Source organism: Kogia breviceps, chromosome 3 (genome assembly GCF_026419965.1).
Source record: "Kogia breviceps isolate mKogBre1 chromosome 3, mKogBre1 haplotype 1, whole genome shotgun sequence".
Taxonomy (NCBI): domain Eukaryota; kingdom Metazoa; phylum Chordata; class Mammalia; order Artiodactyla; family Physeteridae; genus Kogia; species Kogia breviceps.
In genome coordinates this window covers 188,577,986-188,589,009 of record NC_081312.1, presented here as the reverse complement: position 1 = coordinate 188,589,009, position 11,024 = coordinate 188,577,986, and the positions used below count along the sequence as shown (strand labels likewise).

The 11,024-nt window shown below is 39.8% G+C and overlaps 1 pseudogene; it reads left to right on the top strand.

Moving 5' to 3' along the window:
* The first annotated feature begins 651 nt into the window (after positions 1-651).
* LOC131752933 (RNA-binding protein with multiple splicing 2 pseudogene) lies at positions 652-6,243 on the top strand (annotated as a pseudogene).
* The last annotated feature ends 4,781 nt before the right edge of the window (positions 6,244-11,024 follow it).

Sequence of the window (11,024 nt, the reverse complement as noted above, 5' to 3'; positions counted from 1 at the left end):
AATAAGAACATAATGGCATAAATAATAGAAGAACCAGCTGATGAGTTAAACAGATTGAAAAACTCTCCCAAGAAGAAAGTAGGAGAGGACAAAGAAATACAAAATAGAAAAGAAATAAAAACATAGAATAAAAGCTAAGCTATATGGAGAACAGAGTGCTAACATCTACTATAACTGATTCTAGAAGGAGAGAAAAATAATAATGAAGAAAATACATGAAGAAACGATGTAGAATTTTTCCCAGAACTGAAGAAATGAGAAAGACTTCAGATTACAAAGGCTCTAAAATTTCAAAAAAGAAAAACATGTGACCTTCAAACAAATGATGTTACTCTTCTTCCCATTAGAAACAGATGCAGGAAGACAGTAATGTTTCAATGGGTTGAAGCACAAAACTTTTAGTCTAGAATTTTATAACCTTTGAAATTTCCATGTGTATGTCAGAGCTTAATGCAACAATCTCAGACATACAAGGCTTCAAAAGGGTCACTACACAAAGATCCACAAACGGTTTTCAAGAAAGTCTTCAAATGTGAAGAAGAACAAATCTAGGAAATGCTACAAATAGATACGGAAAGTTGAAATGATCAAATAACTGTGTTAAAAAACCCACAATATAATAAAACAGAATAAAAGTTTAAAAAAAGCAAAATGAAGAGAGAAATTGTGTACATAACAACCCAGGAGCTAAATCTTAAGAAATATCACAAGACCAAGATGACAGGGTATAAAGGGTAAGAAAGGAAGATGAAAATGTGTTTAAAGTTCTAATCTTGAAAGGAGGGTGTTGTGGGTTGAATTTGTCTCCAGAAAGATAGTTCAAGACCTAACCCCCCAGTACCTGTGAACATGGCCTTATTTGGAAATAGGGTCTTTGTAGGTGTACTCAAGTTAAGGGTCATACTAGATTAGGCCAGGCCTTAAAAACAGTGACTGGTGCCCTTATTAAGAAGGAAACATTTAGGGAATTCCCTGGCAGTCCGATAGTTATGACTCCATGCTTTCACAGATGAACGAAGATCCTGTAAGCTGTGTGGCATGGCCAAGGAAAAAAAAGAAAAAAGGACACATTTGGATGCAAAGACACAGACATGCAGGGAGGAAGCCCATGTGAAAATGACACACAGATTGGAGTGATGCAACTACAAACAGGAACTGCCAGAGGCAGGTGAGAGGCAAGGAAGATGCTCCCTCAGAGCCTCCAGAGGGAGCAGAGCCCTGCCAGCACTTTGGCTTCAGACTTCTAGCCTCTAGAACTGTAAAACAGTATTTTTCTGTTGTTTTAAGCCATCCAGTTTGTGGTACTTTATTATGGTAGCCCCACAAAACTATACAGAGAGAGATACAGATTATCAAATTTTAAAAAAACAGTAAGGAAAAAGAATATAGCAAAAGGAGGGAAACAATGTAAAAAAGTAAGATGAGGGCTTCCCTGGTGGCGCAGTGGTTGAGAGTCCACCTGCCAACGCAGGGAACACGGGTTCGTGCCCTGGTCTGGGAAGATCCCACACGCCGCAGAGCGGCTGGGCCCATGAGCCATGGCCACCGAGCCTGCGCGTCTGGAGCCTGTGCTCCGCAATGGGAGAGGCCACGGCAGTGAGAGGCCCGCGTACTGAAAAAAAAAAAAAAAAAAAAAAAAAAGTAAGATGATAATCACAGTTAATATAAATGAACTAAACTTGCCAATGAGAAAAGAGAGTGATAGAGTAGATTTTTAAAAATCCAGCCATATGCTGATTTGTAAGAAAGACCTACGTAAAGCTATAGACAGTTGGAAAGCAAAAGGATGGAAAATGTATGTTAGGTAAATGCTAATTAAACGAAAGCTGGTGTGACTGTATTAATATAAAACTTTAAAACCAAAAGCATCATTAGGGATATAGAGGTTTACTATACAATAGTAAATGTTCAGTTCATAAGAAGATATAAAAATTCCACACATGTATACACCTAATAAATTATTTTGAATATTCAAAAATTTATAAAATTACAAGAAGATATTGGCAAATCCAATGTCATGGTAGAAAATTTACCAAACATCTCTTGTTGATGTAAGAAGAAAATATAGATTTGAATGACACAATTAAGCTTGATTTGATAGACACATATACAACTGTGTCAAAAAGAATAAAATACCCAGGGATAACTTGTAGCATGTGTCAGAATTTCCTTCTTTCTTAAGGCTGAATAATATTCCACTATACATATATATCAAATTTTGTTTATCCATTCCTGACAGTGGACACTTGGATTGCTTTCACCTCTTGGCTATTGTGAATAGTGCTGCTATGAACATAATACCTGCCCCCCACCCTTTTTTTTTTTAAGTTCAAAGGACATTTAGAACTAAACAACTTTTTTTTTTTAGTCATGTTAAAGTATTCTAAGACATCAAGAGGATGCTAAATAGAAAATGCAGAGTGGTTAGTAACCTGAGGCAGGGTTTAAGGGCCAGGGAAAGAAATGGGTAGAAGTGATGGTCAGAGTTATAGTTCTGCAGCTGGCCAGGCAACTGTGACTCTTCATAACAGTATGATAAATACCTAAGCAAACAAGTAAAATAAATAAAAGACTATGCATGAAACTTTTTATTTATTCAATTTTGTTCACCTGAGTTTGACTAGCAAAACAATTGTGGCAACTCTCTTGTGATGTGCCTCTATTTGCAGGTGCCCAGGCAGCTAGCAAATAATTTGTTTGATATTTTTTAATTCATAAAAGTCAGAGTAAATTGCCTTCTATTGTTTTTTGAATGGCTTACTCAGCTATAATTGTTATACAATTAACTGGATGTGTATAAAGTAAACAATTTGATCAGTTTTGATATATTTATACACCTATGAAACCATAACCACAATCAAGCTAACCAACACAGCCATACGCCCCAAAAGGTTTCTCCTGCTCCATTGTAACCCTGCCCCTCTGATTCTTCCCATCACCCTCAGCAACCATGGATCTGCTTCCTATCCCAATACATTTGTAAAAATTTATCTTTGAGATTTAATTGACTTATAGTATTGTGTAAGTGTAAGGTGTACAAAGTGTTGATTTGATACACTTATATATTAAAGAGAAAGCTAGCAATTAATTCTCTTGACTTTAGTGGGCCTTCTGAACAATGCAGGTGGTGGGGGGCCATTGTGTGTGAAAAGAATTTAAAGATTTGGCCTACACAATAATGACAATGTGTCTTAAAGACAAATTATGGGTTATGGGCCATGGCCAAGACCATTTTTATGATGTCTTTTATTAGATTGCATAAAGTTACAAAGCAAAAGTTATAACACTGGGCCAAGAATGCAGACTGCTATTTATGGAGGCCCAGAATTTGGGAAATGATTCAGTCCTGTTTATTCTATGTAATGATGTTATTGTTGCACTAAATGTAACGGTTGTAAAGTGATTCTGTATGTCAGTTTAAGTGTGTAAATATTTCTGTTATGGCATCCTTATGTACACTGACCATGAATATTTTATTTTATAGTGTGCTTGCTCCATTATAACCAAAGAAGGCATTTGATCCTAGAGTAAAGCTGGCATGGCTGTACCCTGAACCCATCGAGCATGGAATTACTAATAATAATACACGTGAAATATGAGCAAAAACCCTGGGGGCTTAAGACAGCAACTCCATTGACTCCGACAGTCAGTCCAACAGATTTTAACAGATGTGAGATGAATGACATGAAACAAGTAAAACCTAACGTGAATCATCAGCCACAGGATGGCATTTGAATGTTAATATATTTAAAGTCTGGGACAGTACTGTAACTTAAACACATACCTATTTTAATCTCTTCCCTTCCCCGGTCACTTTTTCTCATATCACCATGTGAGAAGGTCACAGCTTTAATATCTCTGTAGCCTTAGAGTCATGAAACATTTTATTTTTCAACTTTTTAATCTCTTGTGATGGTTAATTTTATGTGTCAATTTGACTGGGTCATAAGGTGCTCAGTTATTTGGTTGCACATTATTCTGGGTGTTTCTGTGGAGGAATTTTTGGATGAGACTAACATTTAAGTTGGTAGATTAAATAAAGCAGAATGTTCTTTATAACATGGTTGGGCCTCATTCAATCAGTTGAAGACCCTAATAAAGTTGATCCTTCTTTGCATAAGAGAGAAGTCTCATGCCTGATGACCTCCAAACTGGAACATAAGCTCTTCCTGGTTCTACAGCAGCCTACTGGTCTTCAGACACAAACTGGGATATGGGCTCTGCAAATTTTAGACTTGCCAGCCTCCATAATTCCATAAGCCAATTCCTAATTATTTATCTATCTACCTAACTATCATATTGGTTCTATTTCTCTGGAGAGTACTGACTACTATTATCTCTCAATTTATCGTGATTAACTGCCCACTATAATGGGAGTTCCATAAAAGCAAGAACTTTGTCTTGTTGCTATTACATCTCTAACGTCCAGACTGGCTCTTAAAAATCATGCAGTTATTTGCTGGATGAAAGTGTCTTGGCAGGGAACAGTGATGCCTTTAGATGTTTTGGGGGTGGCACTGAAGGGGGACAAATACATCAGCTTTAGAAAATGGCATCTACTTGGGTGGATGTTGAAATCATTTCACAGTGATATGAAAAGCAAAATGTAAGAAAATTTTAAGAGAGTCAAGGCATATTGCTACTAAATGGGGAAGTTTATGTAAACTCTGCTAAAAGGAAAGCAGAATCTATTCCTGCATTTTAAATGTTGTTTATAGATATTTGAAAATTATCTATGTTGGTAACAAAATTTGGGACTGTTCTCCTGAAGTTTGGGCCAGCACCAAAGTCTGCAATCTCATTTTTTTTATGGCTGAGTAATATTCCATTATATATATGTACCACATTTTCTTTATCCATTCATCTTCGATGGACATTTAACTTGTTTCCATGTCCTGGCTATTGTAAATAGTGCTGCAATGAACATTGAGATGCATGTGTCTTTCTGAATTATGGTTTTCTCTGGGTATATGCCCAGGAGTGGGATTGCTGGGTCACATGGTAGTTCTATTTTTAGTGTTTTAAGGAACCTCCACACTGTTCTCCATAGTGGTTGTATCAATTTACATTCCAACCAACAGTGCAAGAGGGTTCCCTTTTCTCCACACCCTCTCCAGCATTTGTTGTTTGTAGATTTTTTTGATGATGGCCCTTCTGACCAGGGTGAGGTGACACCTCATTGTAGTTTTCATTTGCATTTCTCTAATGATTAGTGATGTTGAGCATCTTTTCATGTGCCTCTTGGCCATCTGTATGTCTTCTTTGGTGAAATGTCTATTTAAGTCTTCTGCCCATTTTTTGATTGGGTTGTTTGGTTTTTTTGGGTATTGAGCTGCATGAGCTGTTTGTATATTTTGGAGATTAATCCTTTGTCCGTTGCTTCATTTGTAAATATTTTCTCTCATTCTGAGGGTTGTTTTTTCATCTTGTTTATGGCTTCCTTTGTTGTGCAAATGCTTTTAAGTTAACTTATGTCCTATTCACTTATTTTTGCTTTTATTTTCATTGCTTTAGGAGGTGTGTCATAAAAGATTATGCTGTAGGTTCCAGTTCCCAGTGCCTCACACCCTCCCCGCCTCCTGCACCTGCCAAACTTGCTGTGACCCAGTCCGATGCTGCAGCTGCCCCCCACCAGCCTCTCACCCCAAAGTGCCCAGCTCCCCCCGCCCCTTCCCACCTCCGCTCCACCCCCCGCACCATAAGCAGCCTGAAGCCAGACGGTGAGCACAGCAGCGGCACGGGCTCAGGCTCCAGCGGCACCCTGGAGGAGGAGGAGGTCCGGACACTGTTCGTCAGTGGGCTCCCTGTGCATATTAAGCCCAGAGAACTCTACCTGTTCTTCAGGACATTCAAGGGTATGAAGGGTCCCTGATCAAGCTCACATTGAGACAGCCTGTTGGTTTTGTGATCTTTGACAGCCAGGCAGGAACAGAAGCGGCCAAGAATGCATTGAACGCTATTCGCTTTGATCCTGAGAACCCGCAGACCCTGAGGCGAGAGTTTGCCAAAGCCAACACCAAGATGGCCAAGAACAAGCTAATGGCTACACCAAATCCCACCAATGCTCACCCCGCCCTCGGAGCACACTTCATTGCACGATACCCCTATGACCTGATGGGGGCCACTCTGATCCCCACATCCCTAGAGGCCTGGGCCCCCTACCCTCTGTACACCATAGAGCTGACCCCAGCCATCTCACATGCTTCGTTTACCTACCCAGCCACCACTATCCTTGCTGGGTAGAGTAAGCTTGGCTGTAAGTTTTTCCCTTTCATCACTTTAAATATATCCTGCCACTCTCTTCTGGCCTGCAGAGAGTGATTTTTCTGGTGAAAAATCAGCTGATAACTTTATGGGGATTCCCGTGTATGTTATTTGTTGCTTTTTCCTTGCTGTTTTTAATATTTTTTCATTGAATTTAACATTTGTTAGTTTGATTAATATGTCTTGGTATGTTTCTCCTTGGACTTATCCTGTATGGGACTCTCTGTGCTTCCTGGGCTTGACTATTTCCTTTCCCATGTTAGGGAAGTTTTCTACTATAATCTCTTCCCATATTTTCTCAGACCCTTTCTCTTTCTCTCCTTCTTCTGAAACCCCTATAATTCAAATGTTGTTGCATTTAATGTTGTCCCAGAAGTCTCTGATTCTCTCCTTATTTCTTTTCATTCTTTTTTCTTTATTCTGCTCCATGGCAGTAATTTCCACCATTCTGTCTTCCAGCTCACTTATCCATTCTTCTGTCTCAGTTATTCTACCACTGATTCCTTCTGGTGTATTTTTCATTTCCCTTATTGTGTTGTTCATCACTGTTTGCTTGTTCTGTAGTTCTTCTAGGTCTTTATTAAATAGTTTTGTATCTTCTCAATCCGTGCCTCTATTTTGTTTCCAAGATCTTGGATTGTGTTTACTATCATTACTCTGAATTCTTTTTTAGGTAGAGTTCCTAGTTCCTCTTCATTTGTTTGGTCTTGTAGGTTTTTACCTTGCTCCTTCATCTGTAACATATTTCTCTGTCGTCTCATTTTTGCTGATAAGTGGGGCTGTGTGTCTTGCTGGTTGTTTGGTCTGAGGCATCCAGCACTGGAGCTTGCAGGCAGCTGGGTGAAGCTGGGTCTTGGTGCTGCGAGGGACCTCCAGGAGAGCTCAAGCTGATTAATATTCCCTGTGGCCGGAAATTCTCTGGCAATCCAGTGGCCTAAACTCAGCACTCCCACCACAGGGGTCAGGCCCAACCCTTGGCCATGGAACCAAGACACTGCAAGCCACATGGTGAGGCAAAAAAAAAAAAAAAACCCTACATAAACCCCAAGACAAATAACAAAAACAAACAACTACAAAAATAAAACAAAGCAAAAAATAAGAAAACAACCAACCAAACAAAAAAATCCACAAAACAAAAACAAATAATAAAAACAAAACTAAGAAAAACAAAAGACAATACAAAAACAAAAAAAAACTAAAAAAAGAAGCAAAGAGAACAGAAACAAACACACAAAAATGACAAAAAAAGATAAAAACGAAACACAACAGGGCTTCCCTGGTGGCGCAGTGGTTGAGAGTCCTCCTGCCAATGCAGGGGACATGGGTTCGTTCCCTAGTCTGGGAAGATCCCACATGCCACGGAGTGGCTAGGCCCGTGGGCCATGGCCTCTGAGCCTGAGCGTCCGGAGTCTGTGCTCCACAACAGGAGAGGCCACAACAGTGAGAGGCCCATGTACTGCAAAAAACAAACAAACAAAAACACAACATAAAAACAAAAAATAAGAACAAAAAACAAAACAAACAAAATGTAGCAAAAAAGAAAAACAGAAAACAAAAAAAAGAACAAAACAAGAATAAACAAAGAAAAAGAAAAATATATTAAAGAATAAAAATAAGACAACAGTAACAAAACACAACAACAACAACAACAACAAAATTTCCTGGGGACTCTGCAATCAGTGTCCATGATTCCACAGTGAGCTACAGCCAACCACTGCCTCCCCAGGATGCCCTCCAAGGCCTTTCTTTTCCCAGGCTCTAAGTAAGTCTCTGGATCCGCTGTGTCAGCCCCACTTCTGTGTGTGTTTCTTCCACCAGTTTCTGCTCCTGAAGCTACTCCAGAACACACATGCCATTGCAGGCCAGCAGGGGCACAGGCATCAATGGGGGTGGCCGCTGGGGTCCACATAGCCAGAGGAGGCTTTGGTGGGGCAGTACACTGGCCCACTGGGGCCACAACATTGGCTTTAAAACTGCCAAATTTAGGAAGCAAGCAAACTGCAGACCCTAAGTAGTTATCCCAGAGAAAATTATGTTCCCAGAACCTAGTGCTTGTTGCCAAAGCCCAAAGCAAAAACTTACTCGTGTCTGAAGAGGGAAAGAATGGAGAAAATTTTGATTCAATACACCAAGACACTATGGTTAGTCTACGTCAGCTGACCAGAGTTACAACCTGGAAGTTTAAACTCCACTGGAAAAGAAAAATATCTAGCAAGAGGGTAAATTTGGCACCATGCATTAACATACTTAGGGGAGAAAGCCACCTATATATACTGTATCCCCTTTCAAAAGTGGCATTTTAAGAAATGCTATGCTCTTACTAATGTTTTGTAATGATGCAGTCCTGGGCACTAAGTCTTATTATAGAACATTCCTCATCCAACATATTCAGTCATCTTCATTTCTAATTTTCCCTTTGGGCAACTCAACGTTGGGATGAGTGTGGCTCTGTCCAGGGTCATACTTGGCATTCTCGTGTGAACAGGCATTTTCTTTCTTTCTTTTCTTTTCTTTCTTTCTTTCTTTTTTTCTTTCTTTCCTTCCTTCCTTCCTTTCTTTTGCTCTCTTTCCTTTTCTTTCTTTCCTTATTTCCTTCTTTCTTTATTTCCTTCTTTCCTTCCTTCCTTTTCTTTCCTTTATTTTGCTCTCTTTCTTTCTTTACTTTTTCTTTCTTTCTCTTTCTTTCTTTCCTTCCTTCCTTCCTTTTTTCTTTCTTCTTTCTTTTCCCCAGGCTCCAGTAATTATTGTTCCAGGAAGTTAACTGGAAGGTAAGCTAAAAAGAATTTTGCTGGGAAGACTTGCACAACATTTACACAAACCCATTTCCTAGAATGTGCTTTGAGAAAAGAAGACTGCATGGGAGAATAAATAAGAGAAACATTTCATATGCCTCTCTGTGTAGGAGTGAACAGGCATTTTCAATGCTATGCTACAGTGACTCTCTGCAGAAGCCTTTGAAACTTGCTTCTAGGGGTGGTTTCTCTTTCATTCCCCATGTCTGCTTCAGCTGGAAGGTCAAAGTTGGTTCTGATAACTGTGTTTGGACTCCTAGAACCCTAGTGAAAATCATTCTTCTACTATAGGCTGCTCCTTAATACAATAAGCTGTGCAATTTGGGTCCTGGGCATCTAAAGCTATGTTAAAAGCATATATAATTGATGGATCTTGTATAGAGTAGCCTGCTAAATATCCTCAGCTAAAGTATTCTCAGCTAAATATGAATTTCTGATAAACAGATACGTTTTAGCATTTCCCAAATATTGTGTGGGATATACTTAAAAACAACAAATTTTTTGTTGTTTTTTTATTTGAAATTCAGACTTAGTTGGGCATCCTGTATTTACATTTGCTCAGTCTGGCAACCCAAATCATGAGCTAACTGGACACCACGTGGTGGGGATGACTCTTCAACCCAAGGACAGGCACTTAAGCCAAAGGTTGTCCCTTCCACACTTTCTTCCTTGGCAATGAATGGAAGATGCCTTTTGGAGCAAACTGGTCTGCTTAGCTAGGTGCTGCTTAGCTAGGCCTGGCAGCCACATCAAGCTGGAATCTCACTAGTGCCCTGTGGCATAGATGGCATGCAGCTCCCTTGCAGTTTAAGATCACTAAATATTGTTCCCACCACCAATGCCTTAGGAGGTCTGACCCCACCTCAGTCTTTCCTGAAGACTCTTGTTTCAGTGATAATCAAGGTCATGCTGCACCAGCCTTAGCATTAAACCCTTCCAATGAAGATGGTGGACTAGGAGGATGCAGGATTCCTGTCTCTGCATAACTAGGGCACCTACCAGGAACTGGTAGGGGGGGGCACAGACACCTAAGGGGATGGGAGAAACCCCTGAGCAACTGGCTGTGCCGCAGCTTGCAGGATCTAGGTACCCAGGCCAGGGGTTGGGCCTGAGCTCCAGCAGTGGGAGTGCCAAGTCCCAACCACTGGAGTAACAGAGAAACTCAGACCCCAGGGAATATTAATCAGAGCAAGGTCTCCCAGAGGTCCTCATCTTGGCACCAAGACCTAGCTCTACCCAACTGCCTGCAAACTGCAGTGCTGGAGGCCTCAGGCCAAACAACCAGTAAGACAGGAGTAAAGCTCCACCCATCAAAAAAATCAGATGATAAAAAAATATGTTACAGATGAAGGAGTAAGGTAAAAACCTACAAGACCAAATAAATGAAGAGGAAATAACAACCTACCTGAAAAAGAATTCAGAGTAATGATAGTAAAGATGACCCAAAATCTCAGAAATATAATGGAGGCATGGATTGAGAAATTACAAAAATGTTTAACAAGGACCTAGAAGAACAAAAGAAGAAACAAACAGTGACAAACTGCACAAAAACAGAAATGAAATATACACTAGAAGGGATCAATAGTAGAATAAGGAAGAAGAGCGAATAAGTGAGCTGGAAGATAGGATGGTGCAAATAACTGCTGAGGAGCAGAATAAAGAAAAAAGAATGAAAAGAACTCAGAGATGTCTGGGACAATAGTAAACACACCAACATTCGAATGATAGGGGTCCCAGAAGAAGAAGAGAGAGAGAGTAATGGTCTGAGAAAATATTTGAAGAGATTATAGTCAAAAACGTCCCTAACATGGGAAAGGAAATAGCCACCCAAGTCCAGGAAGCACAGAGAGTCCCATACAGGATAAGTCCAAGGAGAAACATACCAAGACATATTAATCAAACTAACAAATATTAAATTCAATGAAAAAATATTAAAAACAGCAAGGAAAAAGCAACAAATAACATACA